Source organism: Coregonus lavaretus (assembly GCF_964263955.1).
Source record: "Coregonus lavaretus genome assembly, chromosome: 16".
Taxonomy (NCBI): Eukaryota; Metazoa; Chordata; class Actinopteri; order Salmoniformes; family Salmonidae; genus Coregonus; species Coregonus lavaretus.
In genome coordinates, this window is record NC_140003.1 from 37229979 (window position 1) to 37251623 (window position 21645).

The following is a 21645-nucleotide window of genomic DNA, read 5'->3' on the forward strand; positions in this document are numbered from 1 at the left end:
AGGAATCAGCCCAGAACTACACGGGAGGATATTGTCAATGATATCAAGGCAGCTGGGACCATAGTCACCAAGAAAACAATTGGTAACACACTACGTCGCGAAGGACTGAAATCCTGCAGCGCCCGCATGGTCCCCCTGCTCAAGAAAGCACATATACAGGCCCGTCTGAAGTTTGCCAATGAACATCTGAATGATTCAGAGGAGAACTGGGTGAAAGTGTTGTGGTCAGATGAGACCAAAATCAAGGTCTTTGGCATCAACTCAACTCGCCGTGTTTGGAGGAGGAGGAATGCTGCCTATGACCCCAAGAACACCATCCCCACCGTCAAACATGGAGGTGGAAACATTATGCTTTCGGGGTGTTTTTCTGCTAAAGGGACAGGACAACTTCACCGCATCAAAGGGACAATGGACGGGGCCATGTACCGTCAAATCTTGGGTGAGAACCTCCTTCCCTCAGCCAGGGCATTGAAAATGGGTCGTGGATGGGTATTCCAGCATGACAATGACTCAAAACACACGGCCAAGGCAACAAAGGAGTGGCTCAAGAAGAAGCACATTAAGGTCCTGGAGTGGCCTAGCCAGTCTCCATACCTTAATCCCATAGAAAATCTGTGGAGGGAGCTGAAGGTTCGAGTTGCCAAACGTCAGCCTCGAAACCTTAAGGACTTGGAGAAGATCTGCAAAGAGGAGTGGGACAAAATCCCTCCTGAGATGTGTGCAAACCTGGTGGCCAACTACAAGAAATGTCTGACCTCTGTGATTGCCACCAAGTACTAAGTCATGTTTTGCAGAGGGGTCAAATACCTATTTCCCTCATTAAAATGCAAATCAATTTATAACATTTTTGACATGCGTTTTTCTGGATTTTTTTGTTGTTATTCTGTCTCACACTGTTCTAATAAACCTACCATTAAATTATAGACTGATCATGTCTTTGTCAGTGGGCAAACAAAATCAACAGGGGATCAAATACTTTTTTCCCCTCACTGTATAGTGTATCTGCTCCGAATTAAGATAACAATTACAATACAAGCTATTTAAAATGGCTGTGTCTCTTCACAGTCCCCTTTGTGCAGTAAGTATTATTTTATCTGTTATTTAAATCTTATTTTATTGCTAGCTTGAGTTACCTGGGGTGGCAGAGAGTTCCGTGTAGTCATAGCTCTATTTAATACAGTGCGTTTCCCAGCCTCTGTTCTAGACCTGGGGACTGTGAAGAGACCTCTGGTTGCATGTCTTGTGTTGTACCGATGAGTGTCCGAACTGTGTGCCAACTACTTGAACAGACAGTTTGGTACCTTCAACACATCAATACCTCGCACAAAGACTAATAGTGATGCACTCAATCTTTCCAGAAGAGATTGACATGCATGTACATCTACGTGCGATACATGATGCTTTGTTCTGGACCAACTGCAATTTACCTATGTCCCTCTTTGCCGCACATGACCACACAGCTAGGCAGTAGTCCAGGTGTGACAAAACTAGGGCCTGTAGGACCTGTCTGGTTGACTGAGATGTCAAGAAAGCATAGCAACGCCATACCATGGACAGACCTCTTCCCATTTTAGTAACCATTGAGTCTATATGTTTTGACCATGACAGCTTGCTATCTAGGGTTACACCCAGTAGTTTAGTCTCCTCAACTTGCTCAATTGCCACATTATTCAGTAATATATCTAAATTAGGTTTAGCATTGAGCTAGTGATTTGTCCCAAAAATTATGCTTTTTGTTTTTGAGATATTTAGCACCAGCCTATTGCTAGTTACCCATTCTAAAACTGACTGGAGCTCTATGTTAAGGGTGTCAGTTATTTATTTTACTGTTGCAGCCGACATGTATACTGTTGAGTCGTCAGCGTAAATAGACACACAGGCTTTATTCAAGGTCAGTGGAAGGTCATTAGTAAAAACAGAAAACAACAATAGCCCTAGCCGGCTGCCCTGCGGTACACCACACTCAACTGAATTTGCATGAGAGAGGCTTCCGTTAACGAAAACCCTCTGTGTTCTATTAGATAGGTAACTCTCAATCCATAATAAGGCAGAGGATGCAAATCCATAACACCTACGTTTTGTCAGCAATAGGTTATAATCAATGACATCAAACGCTGCGCTGAAGTCTAAGAGAATAGCTCCCACAATCTTCTTACTATCAATTTCTTTCAGCCAATCATCAGTCATTTGTGTCAGTGCCGAGCATGTTGAGTGCCCTTCTCTATAAGCATGCTAAAAGTATTGTTAATTTGTTTTCTGTAAAAAAACGTTCCAAAAGTTTGCTATGCACCAGGCTGATTGGTCAGCTGATTTAACCATTAAAGGGTGCTCTGCTATTCTTGGGTAGCTGAATGACCTTTGCCTCCCTCCATGTCTGAGGGCACACACCGTCTTCTAGGCTTAAATTGAAGATGTGGCAAACAGGAGTCACAATGTATTCCTCAACCAACCTCAGCAATTTACCATCCAGGTTGTCGGTACAAGGGCTGTGGTTGTCATGAAATTTTGTCAGCCGTTATTTATGCAAAAGTCTGCCGGTCTCACAGTGATTGACCGGTAATTAACATAAACACGTTTAGTATCTCCAGGCTTCCAGCATAAAAGCTGCTGATGCATGCCTTTGGAACATCTACATTTTAAAAAGTCAAGGGGTCTGAATACTTTCCGAATGCACTGTATGAAGAAAATGTATTTCAGAAGAACAGAATTTGAGTTGGCCTACTATATGTTATCTGGCTCTGCTCCATGCCATAGGCTGTAGGCTTGTTCATTTAGCTGACAAGATATGCTAGATTGAAAAAAATTGAAATTATATTTTTCCCATTATGCTGCGAGTGCGCATATTAAATATGAAATGTTGAGCGTAAAAGTGATCATTTGAAACCGGTCCTATATGCTAGATTTAGAGTTATTTGTAAATGATACAAACCTTAGAATATCTTAGAATCAAAATATATATGGACTGCATGATGTGACTATAGGCTATTGATGATTTGAGAAAGAAGCAAAAGCTTGCTCTGTTCCTTGCCTCAGGCTGCACAGCTGTTCTCTCATCAAGTGATTTTCACCCATCAGACTATTCTCAATTTCATCTTGTCTTTACTAATATGTAAAATTAGTTTAGATTTAGAATGGCCCATTATCAAATGGGCAGGAACAGGGGCAGGGGAAAAAACATGTCATCTGTATGCACTTGAATAGTGAAAGGAGGCAGCGTCCTTTCCCGGTGGTCGTTTTGAAGGCTACTTCGGTTTTATAGTGTGCTTAATATGAGCAGCTGAGAAATAAATATAAGAACACTTATTTCACGCCATGCATCAACCACTGTTTGAGGAGTATGCTCGCACTGCCCGACAGGTGATATTCCGCCCAAACTCTGTATGCCATGGGCTCTTCAATCTTGTTCCGGCAGCTACCCAGTGCAAAAGTATTCACCCCCCTTGGCGTTTTTCCTATTGTGTTGCATTACAACCTGTAATTTAAATTGATTTTTATTTGGATTTCATGTAATGGACATACACAAAATAGACCAAATTGGTGAAATGAAAAAAATAACTTGTTTAAAAAAATTCTAAAAAATAAATAACGGAAAAGTGGTGCGTGCATATGTATTCACCCCCTTTGCTATGAAGCCCCTAAATAAGATCTGGTGCAAACAATTACCTTCAGAAGTCACATAATTAGTTAAATAAAGTCCACCTGTGTGCAATCTAAGTGTCACATGATCTCAGTATATATACACCTGTTCTGAAAGGCCCCAGAGTCTGCAACACCACTAAGCATGGGGTACCACCAAGCAAGCGGCACCATGAGGACCAAGGAGATCTCCAAACAGGTCAGGTACAAAGTTGTGGAGAAGTACAGATCAGGGTTGGCTTATAAAAAAATATCAGAAACTTTGAACATCCCACAGAGCACCATTAAATCCATTATTAAAAAATAGAAAGAATATGGCACCACAACAAACCTGCCAAGAGAGGGCCGCCCACCAAAACTCACGGACCAGGCAAGGAGGGCATTAATCAGAGAGTGTCACGATCGTTATAAACAGCGGACCAAGGCGCAGCGTGATATGCGTACATCTTTTATTAAGTACACACACGAACAAAACAACAAACCAAACGATACGTGAAGTCCTAGGTAAATACACCAAAACAAACCTTACGGAACAAGATCCCACAAATAACTAGTGCCAACAGGCTGCCTAAGTATGGTTCCCAATCAGAGACAACGAGAATCAGCTGCCTCTGATTGGGAACCACCCTGGCCAACATAGATCTACACGAACTAGATCATGACATAGAAAATGACACATAGAAAATTCACACCCTGGCTCAACATATAAGAGTCCCCAGAGCCAGGGCGTGACAGTACCCCCCCCCCCCCAAAGGCGCGGACTGCGACCGCGCCAACCAAACACAAGAGGGTAGGGGCCGGGTGGGCATTCCGCATCGGAGGCGGATCCGGCTCCGGGCGTGACCACCACTCTCTCTCTACCCCCCCGTAGCGCCCCTGGTCTGGTCTGGCCCCGCTGGCCGGAGCTGGAAAGACATCGGTGGAGCGGATTGCTTTGGCTCCGGAGTGGAGCAGCTGACCGGTGCCGGACCAGGCACCGGTGGAACAGGCACGGACCGTGCCGGACTGACGACGCGCACCACTGGCTTGGTGCGGGGAGCAGGAACGGGCCGGACCGGGCTGACGACGCGCACCACTGGCTTGGTGCGGGGAGCAGGAACGGGCCGGACCGGGCTGGCGACACGCACCACTGGCTTGGTGCGGGGAGCAGGAACGGGCCGGACCGGGCTGGCGACGCGCACCACTGGCTTGGTGCGGGGAGCAGGAACGGGCCGGACCGGGCTGACGACGCGCAGCACTGGCTTGGTGCGGGGAGCAGGAACGGGCCGGACCGGGCTGACGACGCGCACCACTGGCTTGGTGCGGGGAGCAGGAACGGGCCGGACCGGGCTGGCGACGCGCACCACTGGCTTGGTGCGGGGAGCAGGAACAGGCCGGACCGGGCTGGCGACGCGCACCACTGCCTTGGTGCGGGGATCAGGAACAGGCCGGACCGGGCTGGCGACGCGCACCACTGGCTTGGTGCGGGGAGCAGGAACAGGCTGGACCGGGCTGGCGACGCGCACCACAGGCTTAGTGCGGGGAGCAGGAACGGGCCTGACCGTACTGGGAACACACACCACTGGCCTTGTGCGGGAATCAGGAACGGGCCGGACCGGACTGGTGACACACACCACTTGCTTGGTGCGAGGAGCGGGACTGGGTTTCCTCATAAACCTCCGCTCCCTCTGCTGCCTACTCAGTTCCTCTCGCCGTGCCTCCACACTCTCCTTCTCCCTCGTGACCAGTGACCCCCGTATCCTAGCGGCCTCCTCTGCTAACCGGCTGAACCGCTCTATCGCGGCCTCCTGCTGCCTCGTCGTCCACGGCGTGAGCCCCCCCCCTAAAATGTTTTTGGGCTTGTCTCTCCCCGGTGCTCAGGGCCTCCAACCCTCTTGCCAGACTCTCACTCATCTCCTCCCAGGTCCATCCTCTCTCCTCGTCACGCTGCTTGATCCAGTCGAGGTGGGATCTTCTGTCACGATCGTTATAAACAGCGGACCAAGGCGCAGCGTGATATGCGTACATCTTTTATTAAGTACACACACGGACAAAACAACAAACCAAACGATACGTGAAGTCCTAGGTAAATACACCAAAACAAACCTTACGGAACAAGATCCCACAAATAACTAGTGCCAACAGGCTGCCTAAGTATGGTTCCCAATCAGAGACAACGAGAATCAGCTGCCTCTGATTGGGAACCACCCTGGCCAACATAGATCTACACGAACTAGATCATGACATAGAAAATGACACATAGAAAATTCACACCCTGGCTCAACATATAAGAGTCCCCAGAGCCAGGGCGTGACAGAGAGGCAACAAAGAGACCAAAGATAACCCTGAAGGAGCTGCAAAGCTCCACAGCGGAGATTGGAGTATCTGTCCATAGGACCACTTTAAGCAGTACACTCCACAGAGCTGGGCTTTACGGAAGAGTGGCCAGAAAAAAGCCATTGCTTAAAGAAGAAAATAAGCAAACACGTTTGGTGTTCGCCAAAAGGCACGTGGGAGACTCCCCAAACATATGGAAGAAGGTACTCTGGTCAGATGAGACTAAAATTGAGCTTTTTGGCCATCAAGGAAAACGCTATGTCTGGTGCAATCCCAACACCTCTCATCACCCCAAGAACACCATCCCCACAGTGAAGCATGGTGGTGGCAGCATCATGCTGTGGGGATGTTTTTCATCGGCAGGGACTGGGAAACTGGTCAGAATTGAAGGAATGATGGATGGTGCTAAATACAGGGAAAGTCTTGAGGGAAACCTGTTTCAGTCTTCCAGAGATTTGAGACTGGGTCGGAGGTTCACCTTCCAGCAGGACAATGACCCTAAGCATACTGCTTAAGCAACACTCAAGTGGTTTAAGGGGAAACATTTACATGTCTTGGAATGGCCTAGTCAAAGCCCAGACCTCAATCCAGTTGAGAATCTGTGGTATGACTTAAAGATTGCTGTACACCAGTGGAACCCATCCAACTTGAAGGAGCTGGAGCAGTTTTGCCTTGAAGAATGTGCAAAAATCCCAGTGGCTGGATGTGCCAAGCTTATAGAGACATACCCCAAGAGACTTGCAGCTGTAATTGCTGCAAAATGTGGCTCTACAAAGTATTGACTTTGGGGGGGGGTGAATAGTTATGCACGCTCAAGTTCTGTTTTTTTTGTCTTATTTCTTGTTTGTTTCACAATAAAAAATGGTATGCATCTTAAAAGTGGTAGGCATGTTGTATAAATAAAATGATACAAACCCCCCAAAAAATCCATTTTAATTTCAGGTTGTAAGGCAACAAAATAGGAAAAATGCCAAGGGGGGTGAATACTTTCGCAAGCCACTGTACCAAAGACATCTTAAATCAGTTTTGTCTTATTTTTTTCTGCCGTGGTAATGTGGTAGGCTATGTATTGTATAATGGCATAATCATAATTTTAATTCAGGTTTTTTTTGGGGGGGGGGGGGGCTTCGACTCATAAACCTATGCATATGCATAAGCTCTAATATGTGTATGGGTGTTTTTAATTAATCATCACCTTAGAAAGCGCTGTCCATTTTGTTTTAGCAACCAGGAAATTACTTACCACTTTGTAGTGGTGTAGCTAACTACATGGGTAAAGTAGGCAAGATTTCCTTTCTTTTTCGGTATCAGACCTGCCTAATTCTCACTTGAAACATAGTTTTTGTGTTTAATAGGCTAAATTACACATTATGTTAACATCTGACTCCAGAGTGATCTGTACTTGCAATGTGTGGCCTATGACATTTCAGATTTAGATATAATAATTTTTCACAAAGTAGTTTTTCTAAGTAACTTTAGGTAAGTAAACTATATGTGTCTTAAGGGTAGCTTGGTAAACCATATTTTCAGAGTAGCTTTCCAACACTGACTACACAGAAATGCATAATCACAGGTTTGGACATCACAGTGCAGCACAGTAGAGCACAGTAGAGTACAACACAGCAGAGCAGAGCAGAGTAGGGTAGAGTAGAGTTCAGTACAGTGCAGTAGAGCATAGTAGAGTATTTTGTATTTGTATTTAGGCAGCAGCTACTCTTCATGGGGTCCAAACATATTAAAGCACTTACATTACATATAAAACAAAAGATAAAACAGTACATCATACAACATTATTACACCACTACATATCCACAATACAAAAGTACAGTAGAGTTCAGTACAGTAAAGTAGAGTATAGTTCACTACAGTAGAATACAGTACAATATACTGTACTCTACTTTTCTTTACTGTGCTGTATTGCATTGTACTGTACTCTACTAACTGTACAGTACAGTACTGTACTATACTATACTTTTCTTTACTGTACTGTACACAGTACTGTACTGTACTATCCACACTTGTGAAGCATACGATATAGTACAATATACTGTACTCTACTATATTATACTTTTCTTTACTGTACTGTACTCAGTACTGTACTGTCTTTTACTTATTGGTCTACACTCTACTATGCTGTACTCACTGTGCTGTACTGTGCTATCCAAACTTGTGAAACATACATCTATGATAGGTTCAGATTTGGTCCAATGCGGTTTGTCTGTGGACATTAACATCAAGGCCAGGGTGGACTGACCAAATTTCAACTACTTTTCAACGTCCATAGACGTCCGGTGTTGATCGGTGCTCAGTGGGTGAGGATGCTGGTTAAAGTGAATTGAAAGAGAGTGGGCTCATGGGTAGAGTCAGTAAGAGCTGGGAGAGGTGACATTAACTGGATATTGAGAAAGGCAGCGAGAGAGAGAGAGGAAGAGAGAGAGTGAGGTTTTGTCCAGACTCAGACTGTTTTAACACTCTTGGTTTGACCACCAGATGACAGAAAGACAAATAAAACAGTATTGAGCTGAACATAACTGTGGTTTGTGACTATTATGAATCACACATTTTGGTAATTCCGTTACCAATTTGTTAATGGAATTCTGAGTTTTAATCACTTAATAATTCATAAACAAAATTGATATCAGTAAAATCACTATAACTAATTGGTGATTACTTGTTACTTCTGTGAACTTTCATTATCCTCCTTCCCCATGAGGGAGAGAAATTAGAAAATATCTTATAGATATAGGGTGTCTACCCACTCAGATTTATTTTACCATGTTTTTTCTCTGGCCTCCATTGATTTAGTCACCCTAATTCTGACCATCCTACAAGGGTATTGTGAGAGAGACATGAACGGATTGTGAGAGAGACATGAGGTTTGGCCCATTGTCTTTTTTAGAGGATTATGTACACAATTAACATTTTACCCAATGGTCAAAAGACGAGTTTTTGATTGGACACCCTATATAATAGGTGAGTTTTTGGTAATGGAATTACATGGCACAAGGCAATATTTCTTAAACTTACAAGAGGTAAACAATTTCTCCAAAAATAAATATGTGTTGCTATTAGTTGGCATAGGTCTTTACGTCAACATTATTGTTATTATTTGATGTATTTCTGATACCTTTAAAGATTTCTTCTGGTAGATGTTTTCTAAGACCCGTTTTCCATCTGGTTGACCAGAAATCAAAGCTTTTACTTATGCCTAACTTTTAAGAGGGAAAATGGTTGAAAAATGTATATATGCCTTAATTCCACAAAAATATAAACTATTAGTGTCACGACTTCCTCCGAAGCTGCCACCTCTCCTTGTTCGGGCAGGCTTCGGTGTTCGTCGTCACCGGCCTTCTAGCCACTGCCGCTCCTCATCTCATCATTCCATTTGTTTTGTCTTGTTTATTACACACACCTGGTTCATATGCCCTCATCAGTACCTGTATAAGTGTTCCCTCTGCCCCCTTGTCTTTGTGTGTGATTGTTTATTGTGGAGGATAGAGAAGCTCGGTGGAGCTCCGTGTATTTTGTATCGCATTACTGCGTAACTTGGTGTTTCAGAATAAATCCTGTTATTCTGTGATTTACCCTCCTACGCCTGACTCCTTCGAAATCACCTCATCAAAATTAGCTTTCATTTGACACCCAATTTGATATGTTCCTATGAACTTCACATGTTGGTGGGTCCTTTTCAATGGAAATGCCCCTCTACAGTATATGTAGGCCACCCTGTATCGCCTTCCCATGAATCCCATGGAAAACACAGCAGATCCCCCAGAGGCCTCAGTGTCTCAGCCTCATTATTTCAGCTAAGATCAGCACATATTTCTCATACTTTGGAGACTTTCTTTGGCCTTAAATTAGTGGGGCTTTCATCATAAATAAAATATATTTCAGCTCACAGATCTTTCTCCATTCATCTCTAGAGAAGCAGATATACAGTACCTTACCAGATAATTTCCCTGTGAACATACTGAGATGTAACATGTAATTCTCGGGGTACGGTCTATGCCTAAGGGTTTATGAAGAGCAGTTTGGGGGCCATGCCTGTCTGTCTCATTCTTCTCTTCTTAATGCAGAACTCTGCTCTTTCCTGCTGTTAATGTAAAGATGGATTCTGCTAATAATGCAAAGCTGGAATCTATTGACGTCGATGGACTGTGGTTAATGTATACAACAACTGTCATCAGTTCTTAATGTAGTAGGTCTATTTTATACCTAACATATGACTGGATTATGTTCTTATAGGTGGATTCTACTGTTGTTCTTTTGTTATTAGCTTTTGTTCTAAATGTATAACTGTCATAACTCTATTTAACGTGTAAGACAATCATTGTCTGACTGTATGGCTGTACTGTATTATACAACGGGTGGTTCTAATCCTGAATGCTGATTAGTTAAAACTGCATTCCAGCCGGTGTGTCAATTCCACAAGTTACCACCGGCTAAATCTATGACGTTAAAATGCCTATTTACTCTATTCCATCTGACTGCGCAATCAACTGTCTCTTCAGCACTGCCAGGCAATTTATAAACTTGATCTCCACTATTGTCACGCCCTGACTCAGGGGACGCTTAAATGTTGAGTCAGGGTGTGTATATTCTTTGTTGTATGTTTTCTATGTTTCGATCTATTATGTGTATTTCTATGTTGGCCGGTGTGGTTCCCAATCAGAGGCAGCTGTCGCTCGTTGTCTCTGATTGGGGATCATACTTAGGCAGCCTATTGGCACTAGTGGGTTGTGGGATCTTGTTCTGTGTAAGGTATGTTGTGTGTGCGCGCTACCTTGGACTTCACGTTTCGTTTAGTTTGTTGTTTTGTCGTTGTGTTTATTCAGTGTAAATAAACATGTACGTATATCACGCTGCGCCTTGGTCCGTCCCGTCATTGAACGAGCATGACAACTATAAAAGCATCTAGACATTATCTCACATTTCTTTTAGACTAACACTTAGTTTTCAACAGCAGAGATTTGTATAAACCTTGCTGTCTGTCTTTCCGAGATTTGCAACATTGTTTCAGTATTCAAATTCGATCTCCAGCTGTCCCATAGTAATGAACGTGTTAAGATTCTGGACGAGACATACAGGCAGGCAGCGTTTCTCAGCCAGTCGAAATTATGAATCAGCTGGCATACTTTTTATGGATATATACAAAGAAATGTCAATTGAAAAAAGGTCAAACGAAACAACGTGCATTTAGTTTACAGTCTTTCCAGCTTCAGTTTGAAGTGATCGTGTTAGATGTGTTGTTGGCTAGTGTCGGGACTATCTATATCTTGTGGAAGGTTGAAATAGTATGAATAAAATCATCAAAATAACGTTTTTAATGAAAATATGTCAATCATTATTTGAATGTGTTGGTAACCCGTTGTATAAAAGTGATAATGCCCTCGAAGCCGGTGTTTGGAGGATATATTGGCACGGGTGTTGTTAGGCCTGAGACGAAGTCAATATATCCTCCAAACACCGGCTTCTTGGGAATTAACACTTAACTGAAGGCCAAAACATCATATCACAATATTTTCTCAATTTTCCCGGTATGGTGGTATTTGACAGTATTTTATGTTAATTAATAATAACAAATGTAAATACTGCATGTTTAACAAGTAGTGCATGACCCTAGGATTGCAATAGATGAATTCTAAGTGGTTTTAATGGGCTTACTCCATTCTGATGGTTTTATACTCACCCAAACTAGGACAAAACTGACAGTTAAGAAGTCTAATTTGTAGAAGTTTTGATTTATTTAGCACTGCATAAAAATATTTTTATAATATCGACAGTATTGTAAAAATCCACCCGGTATGTGGATCTATGCCGGTATACCTTAAAATACGATATATCGCCCAGTCCTACTGTGATGTGTAGTGTTACAATAATCTACTGCTCCGCTCCGTTGCATTCTGTGCTGTTAAAATGCAATACATCCTCTGTGTGTGTGGTGGGAATGTCCAGGCTGTGTCTCTAAATGTTTAATGCAGCTCTGACATGGACACAGGTGAATGGTGAATGTCAGAGATCTCAACCCAGCGACACCCCAGGAGAGCAATAAACAGCAGGGGGCCACCACTTAACCAACACTACATTACACTGCAGAGAAAACAGCATTCTGTACGGATAGAATCTCCTGCAACAGTGGATGGTACCACAGACTATTACACACAGAGAGATTTGGAATCATGCGCAACAATGGTTAGGGTATAATTTAATTGTGCAGCATAACAATTTCCTACTGAATTATTTCTGGTCTAAGGATAGATCCATAGAGTTCTATGTCAGATATTCTAATCCTGTTGAAAAGAGCCAGAGAAGCACACAACCTCAGCTCAGAGTAGTGACAGAAATCACATTATGTAAAAAAATGTATAAAGCCTGAAAAGCTAAACATTTGTATACAGTTGTGACTATACACTACCGGTCAAAAGTTTTAGAACACCTACTCATTCAAGGGTTTTTCTTTATTTTTACTATTTTCTACATTGTAGAATAATAGTGAAGACATCAAAACTATGAAATAACACATATGGAATCATGTAGTAACCAAAAAAGTGTTAAACAAATCAAAATATATTTTATATTTGAGGTTCTTCAAATAGCCACCCTTTGCCTTGATGTCAGCTTTGCACACTCTTGGCATTCTCTCAACCAGCTTCATGAGGTAGTCACCTGGAATGAATTTTAATTAACAGGTGTGCCTTCTTAAAAGTTAATTTGTGGAATTTCTTTCCTTCTTAATGCGTTTGAGCCAATCAGTTGTGTTGTGAAAGTTTCTTAAAGTGCAGTCGCAAAAACCATCAAGCGCTATGATGAAACTGGCTCTCATGAGGACTGCCACAGGAATGGAAGACCCAGAGTTACCTCTGCTACAGAGGATAAGTTAATTAGAGTTACCAGCCTCAGAAATTGCAGCCCAAATAAATGCTTCACAGAGTTCAAGTAACAGACACATCTCAACATCAACTGTTCAGAGGAGAATGTGGGAATTTTGTATTTGTATTTTTAGAAATATTTAGGACTAACTGATTCCTTGCCACCCACTCTGAAACTAACTTAAGTGTTGCAGTCATTTCAGTCGCTGTAGTAGCTTTACTCAAAGCCAGTGGCATGTCATTAGTAAAGATTGAAAAAAGTAATGGGCCTAGACAGCTGCCCTGGGGAATTCCTGATTCTAACTGGATTATGTTGGAGAGGCTTCCATTAAAGAACATCCTCTGCATTCTGTTAGACAGGTAAATCTGTATCCACAATATAGCAGGTGGAGTAAAGCCATAACACATAAGTGTTATGGCTTTATCTTCATGGTCGAATTGCTAAAGAAAAAAAACACTACTAAAGGACACCAATAAGAAGAAAATACTTGCTTGGGCCAAGAAACACAAGCAATGGACATTAGACCGGTGGAAATTTGTCCTTTGGTCAGGAGTTCAAATCTGAGATTTTTGGTTCCAACCGCTGTGTCTTTGTGAGACGCAGTGTGGGTGAACGGATGATCTCCACATGTGTAGTTCCCACTGTAAAGCATGGAGGATTAGGTGTTATGGTGTGGGGGTGCTTTGCTGGTGACACTGTCTGTGATGTATTTAGAATTCAAGGCACACTTAACCAGCATGGCTACCACAGCATTCTGCAGCGATACGCCATCCCATCTGGTTTGGGCTTAGTGGGACTATCATTTGTTTTTCAACAGGACAATGACCCAACACACCTCCAGGCTGTGTAAGGGATATTTTACCAAGAAGGAGAGTGATGGAGTGCTGCATCAGATTACCTGGCCTCCACAATCCCCCGACCTCAAATTGAGATGGTTTGGGATGAGTCGGACCGTAGAGAGAAGGAAAAGCAGCCAAAAAGTGCTCAGCATATGTGGGAACTCCTTCAAGACTGTTGGAAAAGCATTCCAGGTGAAGCTGGTTGAGAGAATGCCAAGAGTGTGCAAAGCTGTCATCAAGTCAAAGGGTGGCTATTTTAAGAATCTCAAATATAAAATATATTTTCATTTGTTTAACACTTTTTTGGTTACTACATGATTCCATATGTGTCATTTCATAGTGTTGATGTCTTCACTATTATTCTACAATGTAAATTTTTTTACAAATAAAGAAAAACCCTTGAATGAGTAGGTGTTCTAAAACGTTTGACCGGTAGTGTAGACTTGACTTGCAGGTGAAAAGAAACCCATAAATCATTGGGTCGTTGCAAACTGACACTGAGATTGGAAGAGACCTTGAAAGAGTACAACACCACATATCTCCCCTCTCTAACCAAGGTGACTCCGAGTACAGAACACAGGAGATGGCTTGAGTTATTGGAACAGAACACATAAAGCTCAGAGAGTTATTTGAGATGGAAGGCTGTGACACTGTGTCAACATGACTGGAATGGTGTCTATGCGCGAGTCAGCCAGTCAGTGTGTTTTATGAATGTGTTACCACCACGCCAAAGGCTGCTATATGTCAAACTGACGGACATCGGATGCTGTGGTTTAGTTAATGCTGATGTGGCTGTGTTGGGAGCTGCTGTACATTACAGACAAACAGGTACGTACAGTCACTGCACAATTAGGCACACACAAACACCTGCAAACAGAATAAAATAGATCCACTGGCGTACCACACACCCCCGCTACCCCCATAAGGCGGGGGGCCCACAGGCTCTGAGGGCCCCCAACCCCAAAAAAGGAGGTACCCCCCTCTCCCCAGATAGCATATGAACACGTCATAATGGCAAAATGTGTAGAATATCAGGAAATTAGCTTTAAAAATTCAAAATACTGTCAGCCTCATTGAAACATTTGTAGAATAGCATGAGATTAGCTATAAAACTGGACATCTTTCTATCTCTGCCCCATGGCAAAAAACTGCAGTACGCCACTGAGTAGATCCCTATCTGGTACAGTGATATGAATATATCTAGGCTAGTATATCCAGCTAGTTCTCAGGGTTTGGGTATCTTGTACCTAGGGGCTAGAGGTCTGAGCTGGCAGAGCTGGCAAACCCCTACTGTCTAAATCTATACACTATTATTAATGAAGGGAGAGGTAGGAAGGGATTTGTCATCCTCTGGGATCTCTCTACTATGTGTAAGACTGGGAAATGCCAGTGTTGAATCTACAAGTCTACTTCGCAGAGTAGAAGGATTGACAGGCTTACTACCTGCCCAGGACACCTACAGCACCCGATGTCACAGGAAGGCCAAAAAGATCATCAAGGACATCAACCACCCGAGCCACGGCCTGTTCATCTCACTATCATCCAGAAGGCGAGGTCAGCACAGTTCAAAACTGGGACCGAGAGACTGAAAAACTGCTTCTATCTCAAGGCCATCAGACTATTAAATAGCCATCAATAGCCGGCCTCCACCCAGTACCCTGCCCTGAACTTAGTCACTGTCACTAGCCGGCTACCACCCGGTTACTCAACCCTGCACCTTAGAGGCTGCTGCCCTATGTACAGTTGAAGTCGGAAGCTTACATACACTTAGGTTGGAGTCATTAAAACTTGTTTTTCAAACACTCCTCACATTTCTTGTTAACAAACTATAGTTTTGGCAAGTCGGTTAGGACATCTATTTTGTGCAAGACACAAGTAATTTTTCTAACAATTGTTTACAGACAGATTATTTCACTTATAATTCACTGTATCACAATTCCAGTGGGTCAGATGTTTACATACACTAAGTTGACTGTGCCTTTAAATAGCTTGGAAAATTCCACAAAATGATGTCACGGCGTTAGAAGCTTCTGATAGGCTAATTGACATCATTTGAGTCAATTGGAGGTGTACCTGTGGATGTATTTCAAGGCCTACCTTCAAACTCAGTGCCTCTTTGCTTGACATCATGGGAAAATCAAAAGAAATCAGCCAAGACCTCAGAAGATAAATTGTAGACCTCCACAAGTCTGGTTCCTCCTTGGGAGCAATTTCCAAACGCATGAAGGTACCATGTTGATCTGTACAAACAATAGTACGCAAGTATAAACACCATGGGACCACGCAGCCGTCATACCGCTCAGGAAGGAGATGCGTTCTGTCTCCTAGAGATGAACGTACTTTGGTGAGAAAAGTGCAAATCAATCCCAGAACAACAGCAAAGGACCTTGTGAAGATACTGGAGGAAACAGGTACAAAAGTAACTATATCCACAGTAAAACGAGTCCTATATCGACATAACCTGAAAGGCCGCTCAGCAAGGAAGAAGCCGCTGCTCCAAAACCGCCATAAGAAAGCCAGACTACGGTTTGCAACTGCACATGGGGATAAAGATCGTACTTTTTGGAGAAATGTCCTCTGGTCTGATGAAACAAAAATAGAACTGTATGGCCATAATGACCATCGTTATGTTTGGAGGAAAAATGGGGCAGCTTGCAAGCCCGAAGAACACCATCCCAACCGTGAAGCATTGGGGTAGCAGCATCATGCTGTGGGGGTGCTTTGCTGCAGGAGGGACTGGTGCACTTCACAAAATAGATGGCATCATGAGGAAGGAAAATTATGTGGATATATTGAAGCAACATCTCAAGACATCAGTCAGGAAGTTAAAGCTTGGTCGCAAATGGGTATTCCAAATGGACAATGACCCCAAGCATACTTCCAAAGTTGTGGCAAAATGGCTTAAGGACAACAAAGTCAAGGTATTGGAGTGGCCATCACAAAGCCCTGACCTCCATCCTATATAAAATGTGTGGGCAGAACTGAAAAAGCGTGTGCGAGCAAGGAAGCCTATAAACCGGACTCAGTTACACCAGCTCTGTCAGGAGGAACGGGCCAAAATTCACCCAACTTATTGTGGGAAGCTTGTGGAAGGCTACCCGAAACGTTTGACCCAAGTTAAACAATTTAAAGGCAATGCTACCAAGTACTAATTGAGTGTATGTAAACTTCTGACCCACTGGGAATGTGATGAAAGAAATAAAGCTGAAATAAATAATTCTCTCTACTATTATTCTGACATTTCACATTCTTAAAATAAAGTGGTGATCCTAACTGACCTAAGACAGGGAATTTTTACTAGGATTAAATGTTAGGAATTGTGAAAAACTGAGTTTAAATGTATTTGGCTAAGATGTACAGTGAGGGAAAAAAGTATTTGATCCCCTGCTGATTTTGTACGTTTGCCCACTGACAAAGAAATGATCAGTCTATAATTTTAATGGTAGGTGTATTTGAACAGTGAGAGACAGAATAACAACAAACAAATCCAGAAAAACGCATGTCAAAAATTGTATAAATTGATTTGCATTTTAATGAGGGAAATAAGTATTTGACCCCCTCTCAATCAGAAAGATTTCTGGCTCCCAGGTGTCTTTTATACAGGTAATGAGCTGAGATTAGGAGCACACTCTTAAAGGGAGTGCTCCTAATCTCAGCTTGTTACCTGTATAAAAGACACCTGTCCACAGAAGCAATCAATCAATCAGATTCCAAACTCTGCACCATGGCCAAGACCAAAGAGCTCTCCAAGGATGTCAGGGACAAGATTGTAGACCTACACAAGGCTGGAATGGGCTACAAGACCATCGCCAAGCAGCTTGGTGAGAAGGTGACAACAGTTGGTGCAATTATTCGCAAATGGAAGAAACACAAAAGAACTGTCAATCTCCCTCGGCCTGGGGCTCCATGCAAGATCTCACCTCGTGGAGTTGCAATGATCATGAGAACGGTGAGGAATCAGCCCAGAACTACACAGGAGGATCTTGTCAATGATATCAAGGCAGCTGGGACCATAGTCACCAAGAAAACAATTGGTAACACACTACGCCGTGAAGGACTGAAATCCTGCAGCGCCCGCAAGGTTTCCCTGCTCAAGAAAGCACATATACAGGCCCGTCTGAAGTTTGCCAATAAACATCTGAATGATTCAGAGGAGAACTGGGTGAAAGTGTTGTGGTCAGATGAGACCAAAATTGAGCTCTTTGGCATCAACTCAACTCGCCGTGTTTGGAGGAGGAGGAATGCTGCCTATGACCCCAAGAACACCATCCCCACGTCAAACATGGAGGTGGAAACATTATGCTTTCGGGGTGTTTTTCTGCTAAGGGGACAGGACAACTTCACCGCATCAAAGGGACGATGGACGGCGCCATGTACCATCAAATCTTGGGTGAGAACCTCCTTCTCTCAGCCAGGGCATTGAAAATGGGTCGTGGATGGGTATTCCAGCATGACAATGACCCAAAACACACGGCCAAGGCAACAAAGGAGTGGCTCAAGAAGAAGCACATTAAGGTCCTGGAGTGGCCTAGCCAGTCTCCATACCTTAATCCCATAGAAAATCTGTGGAGGGAGCTGAAGGTTCGAGTTGCCAAAAGTCAGCCTCGAAACCTTAATAACTTGGAGAAGATCTGCAGAGAGGAGTGGGACAAAATCCCTCCTGAGATGTGTGCAAACCTGGTGGCCAACTGCAAGAAATGTCTGACCTCTATGATTGCCAACAAGGGTTTTGCCACCAAGTACTAATTCATGTTTTGCAGAGGGGTGAAATACTTATTTCCCTCATTAAAATGCAAATCAATTAATAACATTTTTGACATGCGTTTTTTTGTTATTTTTTTTTGTTATTCTGTCTCTCACTGTTCAAATAAACCTACCATTAAAATTATAGACTGATCATTTCTTTGTCAGGAGGAAGAGGCCGTCCGTTACCGGAGGGCGATGAATGAGGATGCCCAGGTAGGAGAGGAGAAACGGCACCAACAGTGCCGACGACGGAGACCCGAGAGGCAACCCCAAGAAAAAAAATGTGGGGGGGCACACGGTGTGGACGACGAGGCAGCAGGAGGCAGCGACAGGGTGATTCTGCAGGTTAGGAGAGGAGGCCACCAGGTTACGGGGGCTATTGGTTCAGAGGGAGCAGGAGTTATTTGGTCAGAGGGAGGAGCTACAGGAGGCTATAAGGGAGAAGGAGAGTGTAGAGGCACGGCGAGAGGAGCTGGTTAAGCAGCAGAAGGAGCAGGGGTTTATAAGGGAACCCAGTCCCGCTCCTCGCACCAAGCAAGTGGTGCGTGTCGCCAGTCCGGTCCGGCCCGTTCCTGATTCCCGCACTAAGCCAGTGGTGCGTGTTCCCAGTACGGCCAGACCCATTCCTGCTTCCTGCACAAGGCCAGTGGTGTGTGTTCCCAGTACGGTCCGGCCCGTTCCTGCTCCCCACACTAAGCCAGTGGTGCGTGTTCCCAGTACGGCCCGACCCGTTCCTGCTCCCCGCACTAAGCCAGTGGTGTGTGTTCCCAGTACAGTCCGGCCCGTTCCTGCTCCCCGCACTAAGCCAGTGGTGTGTGTTCCCAGTACGGCCCGACCCGTTCCTGCTCCCCGCACTAAGCCAGTGGTGCGCGTCGCCAGCCCGGTCCGGCCTGTTCCTGTCCCTCGCACCAAACCGGTGGTGCGCGTCGCCAGCCCGGCCCGGCCTGTTCCTGCCCCTCGCACCAAACCGGTGGTGCGCGTCGCCAGCCCGGCCCGACCTGTTCCTGCCCCTCGCACCAAACCAGTGGTGCGCGTCGCCAGCCCGGTCCGGCCTGTTCCTGCCCCTCGCACCAAGCCAGTGGTGCGCGTCGCCAGCCCGGTCCGGCCTGTTCCTGTCCCTCGCACCAAGTCAGTGGTGCGCGTCGCCAGCCTGGCCTGGCCCGGCCTGTTCCTGCCCCTCGCACCAAGCCAGTGGTGCGCGTCGCCAGCCCGGTCCGGCCTGTTCCTGTCCCTCGCACCAAGCCAGTGGTGCGCGTCGCCGGCCCGGCCTGTTCCTGTCCCTCGCACCAAGCCAGTGGTGCGCGTCGCCGGCCCGGCCTGTTCCTGTCCCTCGCACCAAGCCAGTGGTGCGCATCGCCAGCCCGGTCCGGCCTGTTCCTGTCCCTCGCACCAAGTCAGTGGTGCGCGTCGCCAGCCCGGCCCGGCCTGTTCCTGCCCCTCGCACCAAGCCAGTGGTGCGCGTCGCCAGCCCGGTCCGGCCTGTTCCTGACCCTCGCACTAAGCCAGTGGTGCGCGTCGCCAGCCCGGTCCGGCCTGTTCCCGCTCCCCGCACCAAGCCAGTGGTGCGCGTCGTCAGCCCGGTCCGGCCCGTTCCTGCTCCCCGCACCAAGCCAGTGGTGCGTGTGTCCAGTCCGGCACGGCCCGTGCCTGTTCCACCGGTGCCTGGTCCGGCACCGGTCAGCTGCTCCACTCCGGAGCCAGATCAATCCGCTCCACCGGGGTCCAGTCCAGCTCCGGTCAGCGGCTCCACTCCGGAGCCAGAGCAATCCGCTCCACCGGGATCTGGTCCAGCTCCGGTCAGCTGCTCCACTCCGGAGCCAGAGCAATCCGCTCCACCGGTGCCTGATCCAGCTCCGGTCAGCGGCTCCACTCCGGAGCCAGAGCAGTTCGATCCACCGTCGTCGGGTCCAGCTCCAGTCAGCGGTTCCAGTCCAGACCCAGACGTCAGTCCCTCTCCAGGTTCGGGGTCTCCCACACCAGGGTCCAGACAGGGCTTGGTACGTCGTGGGAGGAAGGAGAGGGGAAGCAGCGCGCCGAGGTCCAGACCAGACCAGGGGCACAACAGGGAGGTGGAGAGTAAGTGGTGGTCACGCCCGGAGATGGATCCGCCTCCGAGGCGGAATGCCCACCCGGCCCCTACCCTGTTATGTTTATGTGGCGCAGTCGGAGTCCGCACCTTTGGGGGGGGGGGTACTGTCACGCCCTGACTCTAGGGACTCGTATTTGTTGAGTCAGGGTGTGTATTTTCTGTGTTGTGTTTGCTATGTCGATGTTCTATGTTTAAGATCTAGAATGTGTAGATCTATGTTGGCCTGTGTGGTTCCCAATCAGAGGCAGCTGTTGCTCGTTGTCTCTGATTGGGGACCATCCTTAGGCAGCCTTTTGGCACCTGTTAGTTGTGGGATCTTGTTCCGTGTGAGGTATGTTTTGTATGCTACCTTGGACTTCACGTTTCCTTTGTTGTTTTGTCGTATGTTTATTCGTTTAAATAAACATGTATGCTTATCACGCTGCGCCTTGGTCCTTCTCGTTCGTCAACGATCGTGACAGTATTGTTGTGAATTGTTAGATACTACTGCACTGTTGTAGCTAGGAACACAAGCATTTCACTACACCCGCAATAACATCTGCTAAATATGTGTATGCGACCAATAAAATTTGATTTGATTTGTACGTAGGTTGGCTGTAATGACTATTTCTGGATGTTTTAGCCTTGGGACATTTCCAGTTATTGTGCCAAGCATGGCCACTACTGAGAATAACTAGTTATATTTAATGTGATTGCTCCTCAATGAAACCTAACCTTTAGACTTAATATGTTAACCTTCTTCTAAAAGGCCTCTAGAAAGACACACCAGCACTTAATATAACTTTTCTGAGCTTACGGGGAAATCTAATTTCTTCGAAAATTCTTCTATCTCTGCTGTCTATCTTACTGCATATAATCCACTTCCTGAGGTAGGATATTGTACAGCGAGGTGCAATCGATGGCCAGCCGGCCTGTTTACAGCCAGCCAGAGATAAGACCTGGCATGCTGCAGGGAGATTGGGAATGTTTCTGGGATTAAATGCTTGTTGGGTATGGAGGAGGGAGCACCGCGAGACCCAATGATATGTGACGTGTCTGACCGAGCGGAATGGTCCTTGCCTGTGTCGACTTCACAAGTAGTCACTCACACACTCCAATTTAGCAACTAGGCACTCACTCACTCCAACTTCACAACTAGGCACTCTCACA

General features: G+C 45.3%; 1 protein-coding gene across 1 annotated transcript in view; it reads right to left on the reverse strand.

The window, feature by feature from the left end:
* sytl5 (synaptotagmin-like 5) overlaps nucleotides 1-21645 on the reverse strand; it is a 70899-nt gene that overhangs the window by 40540 nt on the left and 8714 nt on the right.